Genomic DNA, 19935 nt, shown 5'->3' with positions numbered 1-19935 from the left:
GACAAATCTTGAATTTGAGTTTTAATCACCTTCTAAAGTGTGAGAGTGAATCTTTTTAGTTACTTGAGTGGTTTAATAAATTGGTTTATCAAGGAACACTACCTTGTGTGTGACACTAATTCCGGAGGAGTGATTCTTCCGACATCCTTCTTCATCATTCTAAACCTTCATTCTTTAATCTCACTTGAACACCATTGTTATCATCTTCATTCTTCATCCGAACACATTCAAACTTTGAACCAAATACCTTCCATTCAGCCCTCCATAAACTCGTCACTTTCTCTCTTATTCCATTTTCTAAATTTCATACAAAAAAAAACATCTTTGAAGATCCATCTTCAACCCTTGTGCAAATGGGTTTACATCAAGGGTTTTCAAGATTGCTTGGGCTGAAATTTCTTGGTAACATCTTTCTAATTTCTTCTTTGCCATTTTATATTACCTTGTTCATGTTATTTTTTTATTGAGACTGAACCATTGCAAAAATTAGGCCTTTAATTTCTTGTTAAAAAAAAGGCAGAAACTTATTTAAAAAAAATATTTGGGCTGAGTGGTTCATGCTATAATAGCTTTAAAAAATTCTTGAAGGTAATACAATTGGTTGTTAGAAGGTTACCAACTTATGAAGTTTAATTCCTTCAAAAATAATCCCATTGTGTAGTTGCTGGAATTGTTTTGTCCTTGTTCTAAGCCTTTATTAGCCTAACCCTAAGCCTTTTCCTTGTCACAAATTGGTGGTTGAACTTTGTGTAAACTTTAACTTGAATTGCTTTAGAACTCAAGGAGAATTCTAGAGTGGAAAAAGGCAAGAGTGTACAAATTTTTTAAAAAAAAAAGTCATATTTGAGAGATACACTTGAGTGCGGTGAGGTTCTATTTTCTTTATAACTATTATTATTTTTATTTTGAAGATGTCAGGTGGTGGTGAATATCAATTGGATGGGGCACAAAGATTCTTGTTGGATGCTCTCAATGCTCAAATGCAAAGACTATTGAGAGAGAACAACGAGGAGTTATATGAAAGAACTAATCGATTAGATAATCGTGAACATCATGAGGACGAAAGGAGAGGAGGAAATGGTGCTGGTCCAAGGCCAAATCAAATTGAAGAAGTCAAGCTCAACATTCCTCCCTTTAAAGGCAAAAGTGATCCGGAGGCATATTTGGAGTGGGAACTCAAGATAGAGCATATCTTTTGATGTAACACCTATGAAGAGGCCCAAAAATTGAAGCTAGCAGCCGCGGAATTCTCGGATTATGCTCTTGTGTGGTGGAACAAATTGCAAAGGGAGAGAGCTAGAAATGAGGAGCCTTTGGTGGAAACTTAGGTTGAGATGAAAAGGATCATGATGCAAAAATACCAACTTCTCTAGCACTAGAAGCCAATAATTGCAACTTTAAAACCCTATGAATGTAACAGGTTAGAGATGTGAATATATGTTTGCCTATTTATGGCTATCTAGATTATTAATATACCATTAAATTAGGGGTCAGAACTAGTAATCTGATGCCTCTCAAGTTATGTATTGCTCTCATTACATCCTTTGCATCAGCCAACTATAAGACAAAGAAACATTATTATTTAAAATCAGATGGAATGCATAAGGATAACAACTATTGTTTGTCTATTCCATGGGAATGTGTCTACTGCATACTCTTCATCATCTAAAATTTATCAAGTCTCTAACTTAAATTTCAATGCTTGACTTACTTGCACCTGTTAGATGTGCTGCAACTTCGTCCTTCAATCTAGCGGTTTCCCATGCCCAAGTTATCTATTCTAGGATGGCAATAACCAGACGAGAACCTCTAAATCCTATCAATGGTATTCATGCTCAGTAACTTGTCAACACCAAGTGGTTCCTCCAAACATGAAATGGAGAATTGGTTGGGTTAAAAAGAGCTAGCAAAAGATGTGAGAGAGTAAGTATTGTGCATCAGGTAAAACTAATTACCAACTTAACCTGTCTGATATGCATACCTACAGTATTTTTATTGTTTGATAAGTAAACTAATCATAAGCTTGTGAGCAATTACAAGTAAAAATAGCATTTACATAACTTGTCCACATCATGCATTTCCAAAATCTATCTAGAATATAGGTAGTGATATATGAATACAACCAACTAACCAAATAAAGAAAAAATTAACATCAGGCACTCTATAAAGAAAACCATATTTTTAGGATGATTATTATTTAAAGAGGTGTAGGCTATGGTGGTCACGAAAATTCCTTGTGTTTTGTGGTCAAGGAAATACAAATCGGGTATCGCTAGTGGGTCGGTATTTAAACTTTTTAATATTTTATTTAAGTTAACATATAAAGACAATTTTGTCATTACTTTCATGAAAAGATAAGAATGCCCATTAAGAACTTCAAATATTGTTTTGCCCTTCTAGGTAGAAAGATAAGCTCTATGCTGTCTTTGTGGGGTTCTATTTTGAAGAATAATTTTGTTGAAGAGGGTTGATTGTCCGCGTTTCTAGGACTTGGTCATGTTCATTGACTTGAAATAGAAGCCTTTTTCTAAGTTGTAGGAAATTGAAGGTGGTGGTTTTGGGTGTCAACTTGGGAGATTAGCCCATTTAGTTTTGTGTTTGTTCTTGTTTGGTTGTTGTTGTTTTTTATTATGCTATCGTGATCTTTATTCTGTGCCGGATAACCTACTCCTAGATGCCACCGCTGCGGCGTCGCCCACCACTACCTCAAGCCGCAAAACCTACTCTTGGATGCCATTGGCGCGCAACATCAAAGTCTTCGACTTTGGCCTCTCTACCTTCCTTAAGCACCTCTGTGACAAGCTCCTCCACACAACATGTGGACCCCGTCTTCATCGTGCCGAAGATCCTCCGCTTTGTCCACTACGACAGCTCGAAGCCCAACTCCTACTCCTGCGGCGTTATCCTTTACAACCTCCTTGTCTCCCACCCTCACGAGTCTCACTAAATACTTTCTAAAACTATTTTTCTCCCTACAATGACACCAACACCCACGACCAACCAATCCTCAACAAATTATAATTAAATAAAATTAAATTCTTAACCAAAGGAAAATAACACAATAATATTTATGTGAACATTTTTTAATAAAATAATTAATAATAAAGAAGGGATATAAAAATAAAATAACCCATGACTATTAAAAATTAATTAACTGGTACAAAAGATTGCACTGATAGACCGAATCCAGTCGTTCAATATAAAGATCATTAATCTAACGGCTAGCAATCAGGTTGCCTATCTTTGTGCACCAAACACAAATAACTTTAGGAAGATTATTATTTAAAGAACGTATAAATTGAATTCTCAAATGTCGCAAGACTCACGTACTGTCTGATTTGAAGAAGGTACGTTTATATTGTCGAGTTTATAGATGTCATGCGAGTCCATATTCCTCCAAAACGTTATTATATCTTTTGAAGAGCACCGCTTGTGGAATCCACGTTATTGATTTTGAAGATAGATCTTTTAATCAGTGTACCTTGCGTATTCGTAAAGTCTTGTGTTATTTGAGACAGCATCAAAATATAACTATGTTATTAAATAAGGTGTAGTTAAATTAACAACATACGTTAAGTTCACAGAAAAAATTTGAGTTTGATTTCATATAATATAATTTTAGGAAGAGACGATGAATTTTAAGAATGTGTTTGATTAAAATGCATGATAAAAAAAGATAAAAACAAAAGAGTATTGAAGAACCAAATTAATATCTTAATTATGATGGTTAAGAATTTATAATATTACATTATGGACCAATGTATATATATTAATGGATTTTAGAAGCGCGTAATAACCCAATGTTATGGCAGGCTTGTAATATGTAAAAATAACTATGAATGATTAGAGATTGTATACTAGATGACAACAAAAAAAAATAAAGAGAAGAGAAGTGTATACTAGAGATTAGAATTCATGCTTGTTATCTTAAATGGAATTATGAATCACGGAATAATAAAAGATACTGAGTGATAGGAGGTTTAGTTATGGCAGGCTAGTAATATATAATAATAATTATGAATGATTACTTATCAAAAAATTATGAATGATTATAAAGTGTATAATGGATACTAGAATTTACAGCAAGTCATTAGTTTCAAAGTCAAATTCTCTTAAGCAATATGTCTTGAATTCAATTTTTATAAACTAAAAAGATATAATTTAAAAGAAACACTCCATCACAGGTGCTCAACTAAATTTTCTAATAAAAATTAATTATTCATAAAGTTAATAGATATTTTATATTAATAAATAAAATATATTTATGCTTGTCATATCTTAAATAAATAGAATTATGAAACATGGAATAATGAAACATGAGTGAGAAGGGCTTTTATTAGGAGGGAGTTATATATTTATGGTTTATCATTCCTTTATTCTCTTAATTTTTTAGAATTTCTAATTTTAATTTTTTTTATTTGAGACAATAGACTAAATAAAGTAAGGATAAAAATAAAGGTTAAGGGACTAAAATTAGTAAAATGTAATTTTTGTAATTAAAAAGAAAAGGTCTAACATGCCTATAAATATAACGAATTTTCGATTTACTTTCAATATTTTTATTTATCCATTTTAGTTTATCATCAACGATTCATTACAAATAATATTTCTAAGATAATGTGTGCATTTATTTTGTTAAGATTAATAATATTCAACTTCTTATTTTTTTAATGAAATCATGAATAAAAATTTAAATATATTAAACATTATAGTTAATTGAATTAATTTGTTATGCATTTCATTGTTGACTAAATTTTTTAATATTATTTCTATAATTCTAATTTTATAATAAAAAACATAATTTTTTTAGTGATGTAATTCTTCACAGTAACCAATATATATATATATATATATATATATATATATATATATATATATATATATATATAAAATTTTATATATATATATATATATGTATATAAAATTGTGTATAACAATATTAAGAGACAACATACATGACGCAAAAACACTAAAATTATTTTAATTAAAGAATAAAAAAATTCTGAAAAAATATTTTTTAAATTAAATTTATATATTTATGAATTTATTTTTATTATATAAATGTGCATTTGAATTTTTTATTTTTCACATATCATTTACTATATTATATTTAATAGGTGTCATAATTATTATACTATAAGTAAAATTGGCTACCTAATAACATTAAATATTATATTTATTAAATATAGTATGTAGTCAATTGTAAGTATAATAATTAATAGAAAAGCTATCATACATATTTTTCAATTTATTGATATTATGATATTAATATATATTTAAAGTTTCCTATTTCAAATATGTTTTCTCTTTTATTTTTATAAATAACAATAATAATAATAATATATTTTTATCGCATATATATAGATCTATACTTTTTACTATTTAATATAATAAAATTATTAAATATTATATTTATTAAAAATATGATATGTAGTCAAATTTTAAGTAGAAAAATTAAGAGATTATTTATTATATTTTATAATTTTACATTTTTAAATATAGATTCCTATTTCAAAAATATGTTTTTTTTATTATTTTTAAAGTAAAAATAAAAATAAAATAATATTATTCTATTTTATAAATTTATAAATATTAAAATTTATGTATTAAAACATATAATACATTTATTAAATATTAAATATATTTATATTATTAAATATGACATATAATATCTTATTGGTAAAATTGATTAAATACTATGTTCATTAAATAAAATATGCATTATTACAAAGTAGGCTTTTAAAGATGATTATAACACTCGTTCCATGATGATTTTGAATCGTCTTTGAAGTGGTAATCGTGAAAAGTCAACACTTCACTGTTTGGGACCGAGATAGGTTAAGATCTAGAAGCAGTTTCCTCTCTCCAACATTGGTGATTGAGTTGATGTCAAGCATTGAGACCAAATCTGTGGTGCACTCAAAGCACTTCGCGACGAGATCGAATTTTCAAAGGCTGTGCCACAGTGTGGTAGAGGCAACGCAACAACAACAACACACGAGTGACACTAACATGGAGAGAGAGAGAGGGAGAGAGAGAGAGAGAGAGAGAGGTTGCAAAGAGACTGAGAGGGGATATGATACAACTGATGGAGCAGTTTTCTGAAAAAGACTTCAATTTCAAAAACGATTTTTCAAATCGTCGAAAACTGTCTTTGAATTCTTCATTTTAACAATGTTTTCCCTAAAAATTTCCTTTGAAATGCAATTTCTAGATCATTTTATAGAAAACAGTCGTTGAAATATAACTAGTATTTACAAAAATGTCATCGCCTCCTTAACAACGCTGGTTTTTATAAAACCATCACCAAATCCCCGTCATAAAACCATGTTTTCTAGCCGTGAATAGAAAATGTTAGCTTTTAGAAAGAATCTTGTAAAAAATAGTATAAGAGTCATATATCACATTAATTAGGAAAAAGCATACCAACTATATTGGTAACCCTTTCCCTAATGATCTTATGCTACAAGTCTATATATTATTAAAGAAATAATGGAAGAATACAAAATATGGGGGACATGCAAGAGCCAAAACTCATGAGATAGCTTAAAAATGAAAATTTGGAAGCTTTTAATTAGAAAGTATGAAGCTTTTAATATCAAGATTTTATATTAAAAAATATGAATATCATTATGTATGGTATCTCATGCATTTAGTTGAATTCTCGAATTCATTTATTTCAGGTCAGTGTTATTAATCCTCATTAAATAGTTGGTGTTAGATATATAACACAAAACATACATGTGCAGGCAAAAATTCATTTTTATGGGAAGGTCCCACACCAAAAGTGATCATCACAGACCCTGAGCAAATCAAAGAGGTCTTCAACAAGATCCAAGACTTTGAGAAACCAAAGTTGAGCCCCATTAATTATCAATTTGTTGGGCACTGGACTTGCAAATTTACAAGGCGAGAAATGGAGGATACATCGAAAGATTATCAACCCTGCTTTCCATTTTGAATAATTGAAGGTTATATACATACTAATTAATTTAATGGTTTTGATTGGACAAATTTCTAGATAAAATACTTATAAGAAAAAAAAAATTAATTAAGTTTCTTTTATATGTAAGTTAAGATTAACTTATGTAAGCAAATTCGTAGAAATTCTCATTTAACTTTTCCGAAAAAAATTGATTTTAATCATGTATAAACTAATTTAAATGTATGAAAATAATTTAATTTAATTTAATTATTTTCATACCTTATAAGTATTTATATAGAATTTTATGCAAATGGGTGAATGTATGTTTTGTTAGGCAGTCATTTTTTTAGCATGTTTTACTCCATATATCAAGTTTTGTGACTTCATGATCAATTATGTTATCATTATCTTGCGCAGGTTATGTTGCCAACTTTTTTTAAATGTTGCGATGACATGGTTTCGAAATGGGAAGGGATGCTATCTTCAGACAACAAATGTGAAATTGATGTATGGCCTTTCCTTCAAAATTTGACCTGTGATATTATTTCTAGAACAGCGTTTGGAAGCAGTTATGAAGAAAGGAAAAAGAATATTTGAACTTCTGAAAGAGCAAGCTAGGTTTATTATGAAATTACGAAATGTTTACATTCCAGGATGGTGGTACGACTACTAACACAAAAATGGCTATAGAGCTATATATAAAGCTTTCTTAGTTAAGGACCGTTACATATTACATTTATGGCTAGCTAATTAATTTGAAAATGTAATTATATGATCTATTTGTAGGTTGCTACCGACAACTACACATAGGAGGATGAAAGAAATAGATACTGATATGTGGGCGTCACTTATGTTGGAACAAAGAAGCTCTTCACACATACTCACACTATGCACTCACTCATTCTATGTTAGAGAATAAGAGAAGATGAAAGAAAATAGAGGAAACTTAGAATTCTGAATAAAACTTCTGCACTCTCATTCTCATTCATACTCATTATTTTCATTCATGATCACTACTATATTTATACACTGCACATATAGCTATAACAACCTTCATAGCTGTCAAACTAGCTAACTCCTAACTCCTAACTAACTAACTGAATTACAGCATACATCAACATCCCTCCTTAATTCAGATTTGTCAAGGATGTCACTCCTAACTTGTCTCTCAATTCCTTGAACTTGATAGACTTCAATGTCTTAGTTAGTATGTCTACAACTTGATCTTCAGACCTGCAAAACTCCAATTCAAGCTTTTCCTTACTCACTTAATCACGCAGGAAATGAAACTTGGTTTCAATATGTTTACTCCTGCCATGTGCCACAGGATGCTTAGCTAAATCAATTGCTGATTTGTTATCCATCAACAACCTCATAGGACTGCAATTTCTCGAGTTTAGTTCTTCCATTAAAGCTTCCAGCTATAGAGCTTGACAGGCTGGCATAGCAGCAGCAATATATTCTGCTTCACATGTTGACAAAGCAACTACACTCTGCTTCTTTGAGCACCAAGAGATTGGTGATGTTCCAAATTTGAAAACATACCCAGCAGTGCTTTTCCTATCATCCTTATCACCACACCAATCTGAATCACTATAACCAAACACTTCTCCTTCTATATTCTTCTGACTGTAAGGATATAAAATGCCAAGATCCAATGTTCCTTTCACATACCTCAGAATCCTCTTTGCTGCCAAGAAGTGAGGTGTCTTTGGTTTCTCCATAAACCTGCTTATCAACCCAACACAATAGGCAATATCAGGTCTGGTGTTACATAGGTACCTCAATGAGCCTACAATTTGCTTGTACAAGGTAGGATCAACTTCTTTCTCATCCCCATCTATTTGCAGCTTAATTCCAGTTTCAGTTGGTGTGATAACAGAATTGCACTCCATCATATTGAACCTCTTCAAAATGTCTTCTGCATACTTCTTTTGATGCATGAAAATCCCTTTATTGGTAGAAACAAATTCAATACCCAGGAAGTATGATAGTTCACCAAGATAAGACATCTCAAATTCATCCATTATTCTTCCTTTGAACACTCTTATATCTTCTTTACTACTGCCAGTCACTAGCAAATCATCTACATAGAGACATATTATCAAAAACTCACCAGAATCTGTGTTTCTAACATAGACTCCATGCTCAGTAGTGCACTTGGTGAAATTCTGCTGGACTAGGAAGCTATCAATTTTCATATTCCAGGCTCTAGGAGCCTGCTTGAGGCCATATAGTGCCTTATTCAACTTGTAGACTTTATCCTCTTGCCCTGCAACTACATAACCAGGTGGTTGAGTTATGTAGACTTCTTCTTCAAGTGGCCCATTCAAAAATGCTGACTTCACATCCAGTTGATATAGAGACCAATTTTTGTTGCAAGTAGCTGCCACAATGAGCCTAACAGTTTCAAGTCTTGCAACTGGAGCAAAAACCTCATTGTAATCCAAGCCATGTTTTTGCAGAAATCCCCTTGCTACTAATCTTGCCTTATACTTGGACACATCTCCATTAGGCTTTACTTTAGTCTTATAGACCCACTTCACATCAATTGGCCTTTTTCCTTGAGGCAAATGGACTAACTCCCAAGTCTGATTCTTCTCAATTGATCTCAATTCTTCTTCCATAGCTGCTCTCCAATGTGAACTTTGTGAGGCTTCATCATGACTCATTAGTTCTGATTCAGCAAGTAGAGCAAAGTGCACAAAATCCCCTTCTGCAGTGATTGTTGTATCCGGATACAATTCATAATCTCTAAGTGTTTGTGGTACTTGCCTTTCTCTTTGTGACCTTTTGAGTTGCTCTCCTCATGATGGTACATCCTCTTCACTTTGTTTGTCTTCAAGGTTCACAATCACCTTTCTTTCACCATTGTCAACAGTATTTATTTCCCAATTTCAGCCCTTTGTTTCATCTATCAAGACATCTCTGCTAATCACAACCTTCCTCATTCTAGGATCATACAGCTTGTAGGCACCAGTTGGATGATATCCAATGAGTATCATTGGTTCAGCCTTGTCATCAAGTTTCTTTCTATTCTGCTCAGGCACATGCCTAAAACACAGTGAACCAAATATTCTGAAATGACTCACACTAGGCTTCTTTTCTGACCATGCTTCTTCAGGTGTGTATTCCTGCAATCTCTTAGTGGGACACCTGTTCAGAATATACACAGCAGTAGAAGTTGCCTCTCCCCAGAAATAATGAGGCATTCCCTTCCCTTTCATCATGCTCTTGGCCATGTTCAGAATGGTTCTGTTTCTTCTCTCAGCAACACCATTATGTTGAGGTGTATAGGGAGATGTCACTTCATGAATTATCCCCTCTTCATCACAAAATACTTGAAATTCATGTGAGTTATACTCACCACCTCCATCTGTTCTAAGCACTTTGATCACCTCATCACTTTGCTTTTCACTCAACAACTTAAACTTCTTAAAAATGTTAAACACTTCACTTTTCTGCTTAATGAAATAGATTCACATTTTTCTAGTAAATTCATCAATGAATGATACAAAGTAACTGTTACCTCCTAGGGATTTCACTTCAAAAGGACCACACACATCAAAATAGATCACTTCAAGCTTTCTTTTGGATCTGATTGGAATTTCTGACTTGAAAGAATTCCTTGGTTGCTTTGACACACAACACTCAACACATAATTGTTTTGGTATCTCAATTTTGGGAAGACCATGAACCATTTTCTTACTTTTCAATTCACTTAAACTCCTGAAATTTAGATGACCAAACCTGTGATGCCACATCCAGCTTTCATCACTTATAGAAGCAGCCAAGCATTGAAATTCTGCAATCTGAATTCCAATCTTGAATGTTCTGTTTCTTGACAAAGAGGCCTTTAGAATCAGCCTCCTCTTGCTGTCAAATATCTTCATTTGATTGTCCTCCATCTGCATTGAGTAGCCCTTTTCTAGCAACTGTCCCAAGCTCAGCAAATTATTCTTCATATTGGGAACATATAGCACATCATTGATAAATGAGTGTTGTCCATCCTTCCTCTGAATCATCACCTTTCCAATGCCTTCTGCAGTTACAGAGCTTTTATCTGCAAACTTGATCTTGCTCTTCACCTTATCATCAATGTTTACAAACCACTCTGTATGTCCAGTCATGTGATTGGAACAGCCTGTGTCAAGATACCACAAATTAACATTGTCTTCTTCTGAGTTTGTTGTTGCCATTAGTAACACTTTATCAGAGTCAGAATCCTCATCTTGTGCCAATTGAGCCTCATCTGCATTTCTTGGAACCCTTTTATTTCTGCATTCATCTGCAAAATGTCCCCATTTCTGACAGTTATAACACTGAATCCCTTTCTTGTTGAATTTCTTCTTGCCCCCTTTGTGATTCCCTCCACCTTTCTTGTCAGTTTCTTCATTCTGGTTATGATTTCTAGAACTGCTGGAGCCCTCACCTGACCCCTTCCACTTTCCCTTTCCCTTCTTATTCTTGCCACCATCATAGTTGTTCCCTTTGGTTGTTTGGGCTTGCATAGCTTGCTCAGCTGATCTTTGTGAATTTCTTTCATTTAGCCTCATCTCTTGAGCTTCAAGAATTCCTTGCAGTTCTTCAATCTTCATTTCTTCAAGATTCTGGCCTTGCTCAATTGCCACCACTATATGATCAAATCTTGGTGTCAAGGTTCTTCATACCTTGTCAATGATCCCCAAGTCTGATTGCTTGTCACCATAAGCATTCATTTGATTTATAATTGCCAAGATTCGAGAAAAGAACTCACCAATGCTTTCTTGATCACTCATCTGTAGAAGTTCATACTGCCTTCTCAAGGTCTGCAACTTCACCTTCTTGAGTTTGCTATCCCCTGCATAGGATTTTTCTAGAGTATCCCATGCCTTCTTTGCAGTATCAGCAGATCTAATTTTCTAAAAATTATCTGCATCTACACACTGATGAATAATGAACAATGCCTTTGCATCTCTTTTCATCAATTCACGGTGAGCCACTTTCTGTGCATCAGTTGGGTTCCTTTCAAGTTCTTGAACCCCTTCTTGCACCACTTCTGTCACATCTTGAAATCGAAAGATTACCTTCATCTGAGCACACCAATCTTCATAGTTCTTGCCTTTGAGAACAGGCATAGATGCTGAAAAATTTCCATTCGAGGCCATCTCAATTTCAGTATCCAAGGATCTTGAACTTCTGCTCTGGATACCAGTTGTTGGAACAAAGAAGCTCTTCACACACACTCACACTATGCACTCACTCACTCTATGTTAGAGAATAAGAGAAGATGAAAGAAAATAGAGGAAACTTAGAATTCTGAATAAAACTTCTGCACTCTCATTCTCATTCATACTCATTATTTTTATTCATGATCACTACTATATTTATACACTGCACATATAGCTATAACAACCTTCATAGCTGTCAAACTAACTAACTCCTAACTCCTAACTAACTAACTGAATTACATCATACATCAACAACTTAAAGGATCATCAACAAAAGAGAGAAAACAATGAAGGCCGGTGAAGTTTTAAACCATGATTTATTAGGCATGCTTTTGGAATCAAATTGTATGGAAATACATGAACATGGAAACAATAAGTCCATTGCAATGACTAGCCAAGAAGTAATTGAGGAATGTAATGCATTATACATAGCAGGGCAAGAAACTACATCGGCTTTGCTGGTTTGGACAATGATATTGTTGAGTAGATATCCTGATTGGCAAGCACATGCTAGGGAGGAAGTATTGCATGTTTTTGGTAACAAAATGCCAGATTATGATTGGTTAAGTCACCTCAAAATTGTAAGTACTTACCACATTATTTGACACCCAACTTAATACTCTCCCACATTAACCTACTTTAGGATAAAGTGGTACTTTCAATAATCTTATTCTCAAGTTAGGAATCAAACCTTAGTCCTTGATCAAGAGACCAAATTTCGAATTACTTGTGTCAATAATTTTTGGTTCACATGATTTTACTTAAGGGCATGGTTATATTAATATGGCAAGTGCTTTTAGTGTTGAATCTTAATGAATATATCTTTCTTTACAATAGGTGACCATGATTTTATATGAGGTTCTCAGGCTTTACCCACCTGTAGTTTTTTTCAATCGAGCTATCAAGAATGATGTGGAACTTGGAAACGTGTCCCTTCCTAAAGGAGTGCAAGTTTCCTTACCAATATTGGTGATTCACCAAGATCGTGATATTTGGGGTGATGATGCTACCGAATTCAAACCAGAAAGATTTGCTGACGGAGTTGCAAAGGCAACAAAAGGCCAAGTCTCATTTTTCCCATTTGGATGGGGTCCTAGAATGTGCATAGGCCAAATTTTTGCTCTATTAGTTGCAAAGATGGTTTTGTCATTACTTTTACAAAAATTCTCATTCAAGCTTTCTCCTGCCTATGCACATGCTCCAACCACTATGCTCACCCTTAATCCCAATATTGGGAAATACCTTTTTAAGTTGAAATCTCATAGATATATAAGTTGCACTCCAAGGAATAAGGCAGCTGTGGGACTAGGATATTTTCCAACATTATTATTAGACATCAAAATCTAAGGAAGAAAAAAATGGCACTTACATAATATTATGGTAACACATTACTCATACAAAAACAAAAACAGTTTAAATAAATTATTTAAAAGAAAATATAAGGTTAATCCAGTAACTGAAAAAAGAGTGAAGGGAAAAAGAAGTGATAAGGTAAATAAATTATTTAAAAAAATGCTTAATTTGTAGCCTACAATAAGTTTTGGAAATCTCAAAATGTAATCAAAGGTTAAATTAATGTTTGATAAAACTTAATATTTTTTTAAAAGAAATTAATAAAATATTTTTATAAAATGCAGCTTGGGCAAAGCTAACAAACGCTATTATTTCCCAGTATATTTAGGAGTTCAAATCACTTGTCTTCATTAAAATATATAGACTTTAATTTTCTTACACCATAAATATTTTTATATTGTCGATGGATTAAAAAATATTTGAGGTATAATTTTTAAAATAATTATTATAAAAACTAAAATATTTATCATGTATAATAATTTATGATTAAATAATAATATAATTAATTTTTTTAAACTATATGTGCATTTTAATTAAATTTAATATATCGCCCTTCTTAAACTCATTTAGTGTGTGTGTGTGATAAACACATATCTAAAAGTGATTTCATTAAATAATTTCATTCATTAAATTCATTTTCTGAAATATGCAACATTTTTTTCAGGGTAGATAAAACATGCAAGTTTTACCTTCTAGTTCTAAAAAGAATGGATATTTCAAAATACAATACACATTATTTGTCATGAGAATTGCAACTAAAAAAGTTAGAGCAATTTTGTCTGCAGCGAATAATCAGTCACGCACTAAGAAAAGTAAAAGGAATATAACCTGCAGGGAATTTTATAAACTGAGATGCCTTTCCTCGTTTCGTGTTACATGATTAGGTGACGATAGGGGATATGGTCCCTATTGTATCAAAGACTTCAATTTTAGTAGTATGTTGTTTATTACATTTTCTAATTAGATAATACCTCAAAGTTTTTTTTTTTTAAAGGATGGTTATTATAAAATTAATAATTTTTAATAACATGATTATTTATGATGGGTTGATAGTATATATTTCTTTTTCATCATCAATATATTTTAATTAAATTTTTGCATTAACTAAGTTGTATTGTTTGGTTTGTACATAAAGTGTTTTTTTTTTTGTTTTTTTTTTTATTTTTACATTCACAACATTCTTTTCTTCATAGGTGTTCTAATAGATGTCTATTTACCGTGAAGCCAATCAAAGTGCAAATGATTTGGTTAAATCTGGTTTGATTCGAAAGGCTAACAGATATGGAGGGCATGCCATGCATTGTCGTTCCAGATCTTTTCATTTCTGTTATTCTAGATAGCCCACATCGTGATCATAACTTTGGAAAGCAGGGAATTGTCAAGCTATTGCAATAAATAAAAAATCAAACCTTTGATGCTGTCAGCCGTGAGAATATTTCCTTCAACAATTAATGGTCCAAAGGCCAACTTCTTTTCAGATATGTTTTGCTATCTCACAGTACACAAATAAATGCCAGTTAGATTCTGTATTGTTTAAGCAGAAGGCACCGATGCAGCAGCAGCCTCCACACAAAGTGTTCATTGTCTAAAACAGTATCCATAGTGTTATGATAAGAACTTTTAACACTATACATACCGTAATTGTAAAATTTTTAGAACATCTTTCTTCCAAGTTCTTTGTTTGTTGATCAATTAGTGTACTCACTAGTAAACTTTTGTGGCCAGCAATTATAGGAGATATGATGTAACAGTTATCAGCAAAATTTAACTAAGGTTGGGACCAGACTTTAATAGAATTATCATTTCCTATCCTCCATTTCAAGCCTTCCTTTATCACTATCCATGAAGTGTGAATACTACACCAAACAAAACTCGAATTATGCCCTAGATGGATGTTATTTAGCTTTGAGCACTTTAGAAACTATAGCATCATGGTTGGTTTGCAATCTCTAACTTTGGTAGCATGACTAGACTAAAAGCTTGAAGGTGTTGAAATCTCATTCTTCCAAATTCTTTTCTCACAAATAATCTTTTTCAATTTAGCCAATGAATACCTTTATTATGATTGTTGTTGCTTCCCCACCAAAAGAAATTCATCATTTTTTCTAATTCTTCCCGAAGGTTAGAAGGAAGAAGAAAAACATCCATACATAATGTAGAAATAGATTGGGCCACTGACTATAATAAAATCTCCATACCCACTTTGGAGATGAACTTTGTTGACTGATGGTGAATCCCATTCCAAACCCTATCTTTGAGGAAACTGTAAATAGATTTTTTTTCCTTATCCCAATACTAGATGTTCGCCCTTGATATTTGCCTATGCCAATGTTTGTTGTAACTCCTAGAAGAGAAGATATGTAATACCTCGGTGTTGAGGTGTATTGGAACTAAAAAGAACTTCATATGTCTGAAAGTTTATCAATTGTCCAAATCAAAGCTACTCCACAAGTGTCAAGAATTTCCTTAAGGAGAATGGTTTCTCCCTCATTTGTCCTACAAAACAAAAAACAATCATTAGCAAATAAAAGCGTGAGATGGTCGAAGTACCTCTACACATTTTCACTCCATGGATGTCTCTTCTCAACTCATATTTTTTAAGAATAACAAAAAGTCTTCTTTGTGCAAAGAATGAAAAGGTTAGGCGATAATGGGCCACACTGCCTTAGTCCTCTCCTTGGAGAAACATTCCCAACACTATCACCATTAACATGAATTGAATACTAAATTTCTTGGAGGCAAAGTTTCATCCATCAAATCCATTTTTCACGAAACCCCATTTTTTCTATAATAGATAACAAGTAATTTCAAAAAACTCTATCAAAAGCTTTGCTAATGTCAATTTTTAAAGCAATTTCCTCCATTTACCCTTTTTTCTTACATCTCATGAGGTTGATAATTTCAAGGTCAAGATAACATTGTCAAGGATAAAACGATTCTCAAAGGAGATACAATTAGGAAGAATCAGTTTAAGATGATTGGCAAGGACTTTGGAAATGATTTTATAAAAGGATGTCGCAAAGAGAGATTAGGTCAAAATCTTTCATGTAAGTGGGATTGTTGATTTTAGGAACAAGGACAATTGTTGTTGCATTCACCTCATTAGGGAACGAACCAATTTCAAGACAAGTAATCTCTGGACCAATACCACATAAATGCCAATCGGTTATTTGTGTATAACCGATGTTAAAATACAAACACTGACATCGGTTATACACAAATAACCGATGTTAATATACAAACGTTAACATCAGTTTTCTATTACAACCGATGTTAAGGTTCATGTCGACATCGGTTTTTGTAAATAACTGATGTTGTTTACCATATTAACATCGGTTTTTGTTAATAACCGATGTTGTTTTCAAGTATTTTTTTTATATATATACTTTCTGTTTTTACAGTAAACCCAAAATTGTACTTGTCAAATGCAATTTCAAGCCCAATTCACAGCAAATAAACATTTTATTCTGCTTTCAAGCAGTTTTAATGGTAATAAACATCAAATAATTGATTTATCATAAAGAACAATCATCAAATGAATTCAATGTTCATATTACATAGAAAATGTCAAAAATGTTAAACCAAAGTAAACTAAAGCTAAAGATAATGTCCCTAAATCCTAGGCCTGATCTCTAACTCGGAGATAAAACTGTGTCCACTGGATCCGCAATGCCTTTAATCTCTCTGGCTCCAATGGTCTAGGATCGTTAAAATACTGCATGATGAAATAAATCATAATAAGTTAATAATGTAATACAAATTATAAATAAATCGATTTTGTTTGAAATAAACTTACCGCTTCCCAATTATTCCTAAAAGTTCCTAAATTGATGGTGGACATCCAGTGCATCACATAGTAGCCGCACTCAGTACTTCCTTTTTGTCTATTACACTAAATACATAATGAAATTTGGATATTAATTAAACAACTAGTGTACAGACACATAAAGAAATATATATAAGTGGAAGTTTTATGTAAATGACGTACCTTGACGACAATCCACCTAGCAGGAGCCTTTGATTTAGGTTGTGGAGCATCATCAAGACCTTTTAAAGCACTGTTCCAGATGAGTAACAATTAAAAACTGGTGTTGTACGTTGAGGTATTTCAATGCAAATGTATTGAAAAGAACACTAACCTATTAATAATCCCCTTAAGGTAGTTGTCTGGCCTGTTATGAAATGAACAAAACCAGACAACTAGGTGTTCCTTGGGCAGGATGACCACCATCTGCCATGTCCGCTGCAGTGGAGATTAATATGGGTTAGTACATTAGTAAACATTAATTAAATTCAGTTATTTTGTGACTTACCCATTTAGGTAGGCTCCAAGATAAACATCGCGTTTTGAACTCTGCATCCAAGTCTTTATGTAACTTTCAGACTCAAACTGCGATTGCCCAGACCTCTGAATGGACTGTTGCTCGAGGAATCCATAGATATCAGAATTCCCCGCTCGCATACATGTTTCAGTGAGATGTCTGTTTATGTTAAGTCAAAGTTAAATATTTATGAATTGTGGGGGCACCCAGATTTGCTTGGGAATGGCATCCAGCTGTGAATACTGCTGGGGGATGTTATGTGTCTGGAATAATAACAATTTCCAGGTTGACTTTAGACTATCAGAAAAGGGTCTGATTCTGCTAGAAGGGGTTTGGATGGCTGATATGCAGAGAGTGGTTGTGGCCAATATTTATGCTCCTTGTGATATAGAAGGTAAAAGACAGCTATGACAGTCTTTGAGTAAAACGAAGCTTCAATCCCAAGTGGACTGCTGGTGTCTTGTAGGGGATTTTAATTGTGTTAGACATCCCTCTAAGAGAATGGGTAGCAATCACAGTAATTCAGATTCTAACCTTATAACTGAATTCAATGATTGGCTACATGATATGGAGGTTGATGACATTCCTTGTGTGGGTGAGCCTTTTACCTAGTTTAGGCCAAATGGATCCTGTAAAAGCAAACTGGATAGAGTGCTGGTCTCTGATGAATGGTTATCTAAGTGGCCTGATAGCTCTCAATTTATCCTTGAAAGGAATTATTCTAATCACTGTCCTATCATTATGTATTCTAAATGCATTGATTGGGGCCCTAAGCCTTTTAAGGTTTATGATGGTTGGTTAATGAATAAAGACTATCAGAAGGTGGTGAGGGATTGCTGGTTTGAATCTCAGCCTAAGGGGTGGGGTGGATATGTTCTAAAAAGCAAACTTCAGATCCTCAAGCAAAGGCTAAAAAACTGGAGTACAGATAATATTGGAGACTTGGGTAACAAAGTCAAGCAGATTCAGCAAAAGCTAAATGATTTGGAGAACTCACTATCAGCACAACCTTCTGATCAGCAAGTCCAGGAGCTCAAGAAAACTCAAGCTGATCTTGGGGAAAAGGCTACTCTCCATGAGTCTTTTGTAAGACAGAAATCTAGAAGCAAGTGGATCAAAGAAGGAGACAGCAACACCTCTTATTTTCATAGAATTATTAATTACAACAAGAGGAGAAATGCTTTGAGGGGGATGTTGATTGATGGCTCTTGGGTAGAAAACCCTAACATGATTAAGGCTGAAGTCATGCAGCATTTTCAGAGTAGATTTTCTGAACCTCATCTACTCAGACCCAATCTAGATGGAATTTCTTTTGATGTCCTGACTCCAAACCAGAGAGATATGATGGTTGAGCCTTTTAAAGAGGAGGAGATATCTTCTGCAGTGTGGGCTTGTGGCAATGACAAAAGCCCAGGGCCAGATGGGTTTAATTTCATATTTATTAAGCATTTTTGGAATGAGCTGAAACCTAAGTTCTTAAGGTTTTTGGCAGAATTTCATGTGAATGCTGCTTTTCCTAAGGGCCTCAATTCATCATTCATTGCTCTTATCCCTAAGCTCAAGGATCCTCAACATATAAGTGATTTCAGACCCATATCCCTCATAGGTTGTGTCTACAAAATTATTGCTAAAGTCCTATCTAATAGGCTTAGTAAGGTCTTGAATCACCTTGTTGATGAAAGACAATCAGCATTTGTTAAGGGCAGACACCACAGTATAAGTTATATATCAAACAAATTTATATGGAAGGCATTTGGAATATTTGTGACATACCAAACAAGTCCCCCAAACTCCAAAATAATTGCAAGAAGTGTCAGTAACTTGTTATGAACCTGTTTAATGCAAAATAATGAGATAGTGAGCTAAATTACTCACAATAACAGGATCCTTATCACTAGTAATCTCTACTGGTGCTCCAAGCAGTCTATAGATTTAACAGAGACAAACTTCAACATGTTTCCTAAGTAAACTACAAATGAAAAAGAGACCAAGCTTACCTCGAACCCAAATAGTGACAATGGCAGTGAGATCTAACAAAATGGCACGAAACTTTAAGCTTTCCTCGTACCTCAATCAGCAATACTGCAACTGAAGACGTATTATTATTATTATTATTATCATCAAT

The 19935-nt window shown here is 33.2% G+C and overlaps 1 pseudogene; it reads left to right on the top strand.

Annotated features, from left to right (window-relative positions):
• The first annotated feature begins 911 nt into the window (after nt 1-911).
• On the top strand, nt 912-13482 carry LOC114386226 (annotated as a pseudogene).
• The last annotated feature ends 6453 nt before the right edge of the window (nt 13483-19935 follow it).

This window comes from Glycine soja, chromosome 15, assembly GCF_004193775.1.
Source record: "Glycine soja cultivar W05 chromosome 15, ASM419377v2, whole genome shotgun sequence".
Lineage (NCBI taxonomy): Eukaryota > Viridiplantae > Streptophyta > Magnoliopsida > Fabales > Fabaceae > Glycine > Glycine soja.
This window is presented reverse-complemented; position numbering and strand designations above follow the sequence as displayed.